The sequence below is a fragment of the Bombina bombina genome, chromosome 1 (genome assembly GCF_027579735.1).
Source record: "Bombina bombina isolate aBomBom1 chromosome 1, aBomBom1.pri, whole genome shotgun sequence".
Lineage (NCBI taxonomy): Eukaryota > Metazoa > Chordata > Amphibia > Anura > Bombinatoridae > Bombina > Bombina bombina.
Genome location: NC_069499.1, coordinates 400,659,166 through 400,670,577, shown reverse-complemented (window position 1 = coordinate 400,670,577; position 11,412 = coordinate 400,659,166). Strand labels below are relative to the sequence as shown.

At 39.7% G+C, this 11,412-nt stretch overlaps 1 pseudogene; it reads right to left on the bottom strand.

The window, feature by feature from the left end:
• Positions 1 to 2,231: 2,231 nt before the first annotated feature.
• On the bottom strand, positions 2,232 to 2,350 carry LOC128646237 (uncharacterized; annotated as a pseudogene).
• Between the last annotated feature and the right edge of the window lie 9,062 nt (positions 2,351 to 11,412).

The following is an 11,412-nucleotide window of genomic DNA, read 5'->3' as shown; positions in this document are numbered from 1 at the left end:
AATTTAAGTAGCGGCGGTTTACGGAGCGGCAGATTAGGCGTTAAAAAAAATATGCAGGTGTCAGCGATAGCGGGGGCAGCAGAATAGGGGTTAATAAGTGTAAGGTTAGGGGTGTTTATACTCGGGGTACATGTTAGAGTGTTAGGTGCAGACGTAGGAAGTGTTTCCCCATAGCAAACAATGGGGCTGCGTTAGGAGCTGAACGCGGCTTTTTTGCAGGTGTTAGGTTTTTTTTCAGCTCAAACAGCCCCATTGTTTTCTATGGGGGAATCGTGCACGAGCACGTTTTTTAAGCTGGCCGCGTCCGTAAGCACCGCTGGTATCGAGAGTTGAAGTTGCGGTAAATATGCTATACGCTCCTTTTTTGGAGCCTAACGCAGCCATTCTGTGAACTCTAAATACCACCGGTATTTAAAAGGTGCGGCCAGAAAAAAGCCAGCGTAGCTAACGCACCCCTTTGGCCGCAAAACTCTAAATCTAGGCGTTAGTAAGTTGTTTAAAAATGAATGCTCTGTCTGAATCATGAAAGTTTGATTTTGACCTGAGTGTCCCTCTAATAGTAGCCAATGCCATCCTAATTCTTCCTGTGCAATGAGTGCTGCTGAAATCCCTATTGCTAACTGGCTCATCCCCTTCATCCAGAGGCTCTTAAATAACTATTCTTTACAGGAAAAAAAAATATTTATAATATATGAGTGCATCTACCTTTAGGAAATGATAAAATGTATCTGAAGGATAAAATCACTAACAAGGCCAAGGCTATTCCTCAAAAGATAATGCCAGTGAAAATAGAAGAAAAGGCATTTAACATTTCTCCTTTACCTTTGGGTTTAAATAACTTATCTAAAATAGCTACAATCCTTAAAGAGACATTAAAGTGCAAAAAATCTGCATGGGTGAATGTTTTGCAACATTAAAAAAATGAAACGAATTTGAACACTTTCATTCGTTTTAAATTTCGAAAGTTTGTACAACATTCAAACATTCGTTTAATGTAAATATATTTGGTTAGGATGGGCTACATAAATGGATCATCTACAAAATATTTATGAAAAATGTCCCTTTAAATTGAATGTTACATTCAAAATTTCAAATGAGGATATTCAATCTAATTATGAACATTCGAAAACCAAAGTAACATTCGAAAACTACATTTTAATCGAGTTTCATTCTTATCAACATTCGATCGCCCAAAAAGAATGTCCACAAGTCTATTCATTCTACCAAACTAATTGCACTTTCAACACATTCACCCATCCCTATCAAGAACCCATAGAAGTAAAAAAAAAAAAGCCCTATGCCTATCACTAATACTCACAATAATGGTCTGATTTACTGGAATATTTTCAGTGAGGGCTTAGCAAAACTAAGAAACAGCAGACCTCAACACAGAAAACTGAGCTTGCAAAAAAAATGGATTTTTGAATATAGATTCTCAGATGCTAACAGGCTATAGCACCTTAGTCTCCTGAGATATTCCTCTGAAATAAACACAGCATGCAGCCTAACACATTTTAAACTGAAAAACTTTAACTTGAAAATAAGCTGTAACCCTTCAAGCATAATTGTAAGATTTACACTTCTACGTTAGGGAATCTTCTTCAAAAATCAGTATTTTTTCTCTCTTGTCTGGAAAACAAAAACCCTAGACCCTTAAAAAAGGTAAATAATACTAAAGTATTAAATACCAAAATAAAACTTAAGTTACAGCATGGAAATTATATATAAAGCTGTTTTTTCATATTTTATTTAGAGGTGTGCAAAATATGTGGCTCTTGAATATATAAACTGAAAACCTATTAAAGGAGCTGAGCAGCAATTAGTTCTAAAACCCATCATTTGTAAGGTAGGTTTTAAACATTAAAACACAAACATAAAAGCTATGGGTCTCCAAATGCTTAACATAATAATACCAATAATATAATTTTGAACAAAAAAATACAAATATAATTAATGAAAATATATATTCTTTGAAATTTGATAGAATTAATATGAAGAATATTTAAAAGAAATCAAGATCCACTTTCTAAACATACAAATGATTTTGGTAATCAGTGTCTCATACACTAATATTTGGCTAAACTACAAGTGGAGTGCAATTGTTGCACTAAGAGTGCAATATCCTTGCACTAAGAATAACACACAATTTAGAGTTTTTTTAAACCAGTATTACCAGTATTACTAATAGTATAGCACAGAACTACTGCTTGCGCATTGTTTTAGCACGTCCAAACCTACTGCACCTGGAGTTCCCAGGCGATCTTCCATCCAGGTACTGACCAAGCCTGGCCCTGCTTAACATCCGAGATCAGACAGAATCAGGTGCAATCAGGGCAGTGTGGCGGAAGTCTCCAGATTCCCTTCCCTTCCCATCCATTGGAAAGTAAATTGGACAAGATCTCTTGACAGAGAGTTTGCTCGAAGGAAGGATGACACCTGAACCATACATTGTCCAGAAAAACACCCTTGCAATATCCCAAGACCTAAAAGTCTTTCTAGGATGATGAAACTCAGAAACTTGAGAAGATACCAAATCAAGGGACCAATAAATACACATCCTTCAGGTCTATGTTCGTTAAGAACAGGACCTCTAGAACCAAAGGAAAAAGGATACTATTTTGAAGGTCAGACCCTGAGAAACTTGAGGTGAATACCTAGATCCCGTTACCAGACTGAGTCCGGAATTACCATTCCCAGAGAGGAAAATCCTGAACCCAGTTCAAAGGAGAAATCTTTCCCAGGAAGGGAATCCTGCAGAAAGAGGAAAAGGCAAAACCTTCCTTTAAACTTACTCTCTTGACTCATCCTTGAAAGGAATGCCAGAAGCATAGATCTGGATGCAACATAAAAAAAAGAACCTGCAACTGCAGAACTATAAAGCCTATGCTGTACCATTAAACCACAGGTAGGATACTCAGCTGACCAAGATTTCAGCCACAATGCCCGGTGGGCTAACACAGCGAGTCTAATAAGACAAGGCATTTCTCTAAAAGAACAATTAAACCTCAAGCTTCTTATCCATGGATCCATAAAGGAACAGCCACCCTTAGGAATCGAAGTTCTCTGAGCCATAGTAGCTCCCTTCTACTTAGGGCACTGTGCGATATAATAGAGTCAATGACAGGACCATGCTTTAAAAGACGTGAACCAGGGAGAAAAGAATTCTCCTATTCCTGTGAAAATTTCCATAGCACGTTTAGAAACATTTCCTCTATAGAAGGAACATCATAGAAATGATCAAGTTAACAACGACAGGGTATCAATGTCGTCCAAGTAGCTAAAACCTCCTTTAACAGTACATGAGGTGTTTAAGCATACAGCTGAAGAAGATATCTTCAGCAACAGATGAAGAAATTATACTGTCCAAATCTGAGATTTCACCCTCAGAGACTACCGGTGAATCCTCCTCACCAGACTCAGGAGAGAGAGCTGCCTGTGGAGCAGAAACCTTACTATCTTAAAACTTTAATGTCCTCATGCCTTTTCCCTGTAAGAAAGGACAAACAGATAAAACCGCAGATACTGCAGAGGAGACCTGGGTTGCAAACTCTGTAGGCAAATACACTCCTCCAGGAGATTGAGAGGAACTGCAGGGTACTGCATGTGACGCCATAAAGGCTTGGGACTTTTAATGAGAAAGCTGTGACATTGTCTAAACAGCAATATAAAAAGAGAGAGAGATGCACTCAGCTGAGACAGAACAAAAGCTAGAAAAACTTCCGTGTCTGTTCATTTTTTTGGGTGTCACTCAGGGTGCATACTCTTTTAGAACACTATGCCCCTTCACAGAGAAAAAATATCCTGTAGCATATCAGTCTGACCCTGCCCAATGACAGTCCAGCACTGAAATACCAGGCAATTCTTCTCTGAACAAGAGAAACAACAACCCCAGACGATCGTTTCGGCCTTCTGTGGGCCTTGTCAGTGAGGTGCAGTCGCATCTCTCTAAGGGCATGTGTGCAAGGAGTCCACATCTGGTTTCCCCTTTTACTCTTAGGGAGACCCAAGAGCAATTTGCATAAATATAAAAAGAGAGAGAGATGCACACAGCTGAGACAGAACAAAAGCTAGAAAAACTTCCTTGCCTGTTCATTTTAGGGTGCCACTCAGGGTGCATACTCTTTTAGCACACTATGCCCCTTCACAGAGAAAAAATATCCTGTAGCATATCAGTCTGACCCTGCCCAATGACAGTCCAGCACCAAAATACCAGGCAATTCTTCTCTGAACAAGAGAAACAACAACCCCAGACAATTGTTTCGGCCCTCTGTGGGCCTCGTTAGTGAGGTGCAGTTGCATCTCTCTAAGGGCATGTGTGCAAGGAGTCCACGTCTGGTTTCCCCTTTTACTCTTAGGGAGACCCAAGAGCAAGTTGCATAAATATAAAAAGAGAGAGAGATGCACTCAGCTGAGACATAACAAAAGCTAGAAAAACTTCTGTGCCTTTTCAAGAGAGGCCGAAACGTACATCTGGGGTTTGTTGTTTGTCTTGTTCAGAGAAGAATTGCCTGGTATTTCGGTGCTGGACTGTCATTGGGCATGATCAGACTGATATGCTACAGGATATTTTTTCTCTGTGAAAAGGCATTGGCATCTATTTATCAAGCCGTCAACTGCAAATAAGCTGGAATTCCGCAGCGTATTTGTGGCGAGCCTGATTCCCCTTAGTTATCAAACCGTACAGACCGGCAAAAGTAGAATTATGTGACGTAACATACGATCTGCCGGACTCAGTCCGACACAGATCGATGCTTACATCACTACAGATGTTCCGAATGCAAGTTCGGCACAATCTGACTAGTTTTTCTAGTTATCAACAGTCTACCAGGTACGCTCGGCACTATTCCGGCCCAGCGTACCTGGTTTTAAATCCGCCGCCCTGGAGGCGGCGGATGCCATAGGAATCAATGGGAGTCTGAACGCAGCGAAATCTTATGTTCGCTGCTGCCCGATATCCCATTGATTCCTATGGGAACGTTTACACCTAACACCCTAACATGTACCCCGAGTCTAAACACCCCTAATCTGCCCCCCTACACCGCCGCCACCTACATTATACTTATTAACCCCTAAACCACCGCTCCCGGAGCCCACCACCACTCAAATAAACTTATTAACGCCTAAATAAAGTGTTTAACCCCTAAACCGCAGCTCCCGGAGCCCACCGCCACCTACATTATATTTATTAACCCCTAATCTGCCCCCCTACACCGCCGCCACCTACATTATATTTATTGGCTGATCGGAACAGCCAATAGAATGCGAGCTCAATCTGATTGGCTGATTGGATCAGCCAATCGGATTGAACTTGATTCTGATTGGCTGATTCCATCAGCCAATCAGAAAATTCCTACCTTAATTCCGATTGGCTGATAGAATCCTATCAGCCAATCGGAATTCGAGGGACGCCATCTTGGATGACGTCCCTTAAAGGAACCGTCATTCGTCGGGAGACAACGGAAGAAGAGGATGGATCCGCGTCGCCTGCTTCAAGATGGACCCGCTCCGCACCGGATGGAAGAAGATCGAAGATGCCGCTTGGAGAAGATGTTTGCCGGTCCGGATGTCCTCTTCTTGCCGGATAGGAGGAAGACTTTGGAGCCTCTTCTGGACCTCTTCAGCACCGGATGATGGATCGCCAACCCCCGCTTGGGTTGGATGAAGATGTTGGAGCCAGGACGGATCGGTGAACCTGGTATGGTGAAGACAAGGTAGGAAGATCTTCAGGGGCTTAGTGTTAGGTTTATTTAAGGGGGGTTTGGGTTAGATTAGGGGTATGTGGGTGGTGGGTTGTAATGTTGGGGGGGGGGGGTATTGTATTTATTCTTTTACAGGCAAAAGAGCTGAAATTCTTGGGGCATGCCCCGCAAAGGGCCCTGTTCAGGGCTGGTAAGGTAAAAGAGCTTGTAACTTTTTTAATTTAGAATAGGGTAGGGAATTTTTTATTTTGGGGGGCTTTGTTATTTTATTAGGGGGCTTAGAGTAGGTGTAATTAGTTTAAAATTGTTGTAATATTTTTCTTATGTTTGTAAATATTTTTTTATTTTTTGTAACTTAGTTCTTTTTTATTTTTTGTACTTTAGCTAGTTTATTTAATTGTATTTATTTGTAGCAATTGTATTTAATTAATTTATTGATAGTGTAGTGTTAGGTTAATTGTAGGTAATTGTAGGTAGTTTATTTAATTAATTTATTGATAGGGTAGTGTTAGGTTTAATTATATCTTAGGTTAGGATTTATTTTACAGGTAAATTTGTTATTATTTTAACTAGGTAGCTATTAAATAGTTCTTAACTATTTAATAGCTATTGTACCTAGTTAAAATAATTACAAAGTTGCCTGTAAAATAAATATTAATCCTAAAATAGCTACAATGTAATTATAATTTATATTGTAGCTATATTAGGATTTATTTTACAGGTAAGTATTTAGCTTTAAATAGGAATCATTTATTTAATAAGAGTTAATTAATTTTGTTAGATGTAACTTATATTTAAGTTAGGGGGGTGTTAGTGTTAGGGTTAGACTTAGCTTTAGGGGTTAATCAATTTATTAGAATAGCGGTGAGCTCCGGTCGTCAGATTAGGGGTTAATAATTGAAGGTAGGTGTCGGCGATGTTAGGGAGGGCAGATTAGGGGTTAATACTATTTATGATAGGGTTAGTGAGGCGGGTTAGGGGTTAATAACTTTATTATAGTAGCGGTGCGGTCCGCTCGGCAGATTAGGGGTTAATAAGTGTAGGCAGGTGGAGGCGACGTTGAGGGGGGCAGATTAGGGGTTAATAAATATAATATAGGGGTCGGCGGTGTTAGGGGTAGCAGATTAGGGGTACATAGGGATAACGTAGGTGGCGGCGCTTTGCGGTCGGAAGATTAGGGGTTAATTATTTTAAGTAGCTGGCGGCGACGTTGTGGGGGGCAGGTTAGGGGTTAATAAATGTAATACAGGGGTCGGCGGGGTTAGGGGCAGCAGATTAGGGGTACATAAGTATAACGTAGGTGGCGGTCGGCAGATTAGGGGTTAAAAATTTTAATCGAGTGGCGGCGATGTGGGGGGAGCTCGGTTTAGGGGTACATAGGTAGTTTATGGGTGTTAGTGTACTTTAGAGTACAGTAGTTAAGAGCTTTATGAACCGGCGTTAGCCAGAAAGCTCTTAACTCCTGCTATTTTCAGGCGGCTGGAGTTTTGTCGTTAGAGCTCTAACGCTCACTTCAGAAACGACTCTAAATACCAGCGGTAGAAAGATCCCATTGAAAAGATAGGATACGCAAATGGCGTAGGGGGATCTGCGGTATGGAAAAGTCGCGGCTGAAAAGTGAGCGTTAGACCCTTTAATCACTGACTCCAAATACCGGCGGTAGCCTAAAACCAGCGTTAGGAGCCTCTAACGCTGGTTTTGACGGCTACCGCCGAACTCCAAATCTAGGCCATAGTGTGCAAGAAGAGACTGCACTCTGAGTGGCACTGGCCTTGTGGACAAGCACAGAAGTTTTTCTAGCTATTGTTCTGTCTCAGTGAGTGCATCTCTCTATTTTCTTGATTGTCTAAACAGCATCATCCTGGGAGACAAGAGGCTTAGAGGGCAATGACCTAGCTGTACAAGTAATAGCTTGCATATTAGTGCACTACCAGTATAGGGGGTTAAACCTGCAACTTTCAGTTAATAAATTGCTTATGTAACCATTTTGCTATTAAAGCAGCTCTGAAGAGCAAAAACCAAGGTCTGAGGTATACGGCTCAACCAAAGGATATCTCTATAACTATGCGGTGCAAAAATATTTATTTGATATCAAAACCATAAATATGAATTCACAGAAAACAGCTTCAAAATATTATTCCTTTGATATTTATTTACCACTAAACTACTGTGGTATACACCTCATAAGAAAAAAATTAATTCATTTTAAAGGAGAAACCTTTGCAAGGTTATGACCCACTGCACCAAGATGCTGAATTACTGTGAGGACACTAGGCTCTTTAAAAATGTATGCACATTACTAAAGATATCTGTATGAAATAAAAACGTTTCCACTAGGAACACTTTCAACAAAAACACATTTGCCATCCTAAGTTAACAACAGACAATTCACTCTGTCAGGGTGGTCGGTGAAAAACGTAGTAATTGTCATAAAGGAACTCTGCTCCGTTCTCAGCCAGAGAACAAGTCGGAGTTACAGACACCGAACTCACCTCCACAAGACTCTAAAATGGCGCAGCTCCGCTTCTATCGGAAATGAAGGCGGAGCCAAGAAAAAACAGCATGGAGATGAAGTGCAGTACTATTACACTGCGCTTCATCCTGTCGCTAGAACAAACATGTCTTGGGAACAGGGCAATAAACAATAAGGATTAGCACTGCTCCACTTTCTCTTAAAAAGCTGAGGAAGGTACCCCACACTCGCCTCATAGGAATGGCACTAACAGAGAAAAGTGCACTCTCCTAATAAACCCTGCTATTATTTTGAGAAGCAGGAGAATATGCCACATTTCCTATCAATGTAGAAAATTTTCAAATGAACTGAACTTAAAATATAGAAGGTTAGTTACAGAGGATTATATATAACACTGAGCCTCTTAATATAAAGTTAACTCCTTCCTAGCCTTGAAGGAGATTAATCCCTAAGTCTCCAAATCACATGCATGAAGGACCTGCCCACTGCCAGAATTATCCTATAAAAAGGATGTTGTGTCCCATATAAATGCAGGGAGTTCTTAACTTCTTCAGTGCCAGCCTCCTAGCCCCAGAAGACAAAAAAATGCACTTACCTGCACATCTAGCTGTCCGGCAGGAGACCTGTAGAAAAAAAAGAAAGAACAGAGTAAACCTACTCTGGCTTTCTATACCAGGGCAGCAACATGCTAGGAAAACGCAGTGAAGCCCACTTCACAAGTTCCTAACTGCTTTAAAGCCACCACTGCCCTACTGAAGAGACTAACGTGGAGTATGGCTATACCGAATCTTGAGAAGAAAGATCAGAGTAAACCTCTGGCTTACAAAATAATAAAATCTTGATTGAAGTGAAATAAATCCAATTTTCTTCAGACACCAAAACTTCACCTTCTCCTTGCACCAAAGACAAAGATAATGACTGGGGGTTATGGTTAAGGGAAGTGATATTTAACAGCTTTGCTGTGGTGCTCTTTGCCTCCTCCTGCTGGCCAGAAGTGATATTCCAACTAGTAATTGATGATGCCGTGGACTCACCATATCTTAGGTAAAAAAACTCCATATTGTCTAAAATGCTGGGAAGCATTTTTCCTGCATCATTTGTTAAAAAAAATAGTTAGTTAGAGGACCACACACAGTATAATAGCACAATCAATAAAGGCATAATAGACAACACAAAAGCTAAATTTCAGTTAGTTTTATTTTCCTTCCACCTTGCATCACGTAACAGCTATCAGCCAATCACAAAATGCCTATACGTAAATAATTTGAACTCTTGCAAATGCTCAGTAGTAGCTGGTGCCTCAGAAAGTGTGCAAATAAAAAGATTGTGCACATTTAGATAATGGATGTGAATTGGAGAGTTGTTTAAAATTGTGTGCTCAATCTGAATCATAAAAGTTTTATTTGACTTTAGTGTTCCTTTAATTAATGCTGGCACATGGCATATTTATGACATGGCTTACTTGCTTTAACAAATGATACAGTCACATGGCATTTTTAGTAATAATATTTGCCATGTACCTGTATTACATGGCAAAAAAAAAAAAGAAATTTAAACATACAAATAAATTGTCAATTGAACTTATGCAGTGTGCTTGCAGTGGTCTTGTTTAAATATATCTATATACTGTATCTATATATATGTACATAATAACTGGCTCCTACATTTTTAACATATTTTCAAGCCCTGATCTAGATCTTAATGTTGATTGAGGTTACAGGTTTACAGGTTACAGGTTTACTAAAACTTTGAGTCTTTCTGATCGGAACAGCCAATAGAATGCGAGCTCAATCTGATTGGCTGATTGGATCAGCCAATCCGATTGAACTTGAATCTGATTGGCTGATTCAATCAGCCAATCAGATTTTTCCTACCTTAATTCTGATTGGCTGATAGAATCCTATCAGCCAATCGGAATTTGAGGGACGCCATCTTGGATGACGTCATTTAAAGGAACTTTCATTCGGACTTAGGACGTTGTTAGAAGAGGATGGATCCGCGCTGGCTGCTTCAAGATGGACCCGCTCCGCTCCGGATGGAAGAAGATAGAAGATTCCGCCTGGATGAAGAATTTGGACCCTCTGGAGGACATCTTCTTGCCGGATAGGATGAAGACTTCGGACCCTCTGGAGGACATTTTCTTGCCGGATAGGATGAAGACTTCGGACCCTCTTCTGGACGGATCGGTGATACCCGGCTGGGTGAATACAAGGTAGGGAGATCTTCAGGGGCTTAGTGTTAGGTTTTTTAAGGGGGGTTTGGGTGGGTTAGATTAGGGGTATGTGGGTGGTGGGTTGTAATGTTGGGGGGGTATTGTATGTTTTTTTTACAGGCAAAAGAGCTGATTTCTTTGGGGCATGCCCTGCAAAAAGCCCTTTTAAGGGCTGGTTAGGTAATAAAGCTGTTAACTTTTTATTTTAGAATAGGCTAGGGCATTTTTTTATTTTGGGGGGCTTTGTTATTTTTTTAGGGGGCTTAGAGTAGGTGTAATTAGTTTAAATTGTTGTAATCTTTTTTTATTTTTTGTAATTTAGTGTTTTGTTTTTTTGTAATTTAGTTTAGTTGATTTAATTGTATTTTATTATAGATAATTGTATTTAATTTATTTAATTAATTTATTGATAGTGTAGTGTTAGGTTTAATTGTAACTTAGGTTAGGATTTATTTTACAGGAAATTTTGTAATTATTTATTTATTATTTTATTTCTAGGTAGCTATTAAATAGTAAATAACTATTTAATAGCTATTGTACCTAGTTAAAATAAATACAAAGTTGCCTGTAAAATAAATATAAATCCTAAAATAGCTACAATATAATTATTATTTATATTGTAGCTATATTAGGGTTTATTTTACAGGTAAGTATTTAGCTTTAAATAGGAATAATTTATTTAATAAGAAATAATTTATTTTGTTAGATTTAAATTATATTTAACTTAGGGGGGTGTTAAGGTTATGGTTAGACTTAGCTTTAAGGGTAAATACATTTATTAGAGTAGCGGCGAGGTCCGGTCGGCAGATTAAGGGTTAATAAGTGTAGGTAGGTAGCGGCGACATTGGGGGGGGGGCAGATTAGGGGTTAATAAATATTATGTAGGTGTCAGCGATGTTAGGGGCAGCAGATTAGGGGTACATAGGGATAATGTATGTGGGGGCGCTGTGCGGTCGGCAGATTAGGGGTTAAAAAATTTATTAGAGTGGCGGCGATGTGGGGGGACCTCGGTTTAGGGATGCATAGGT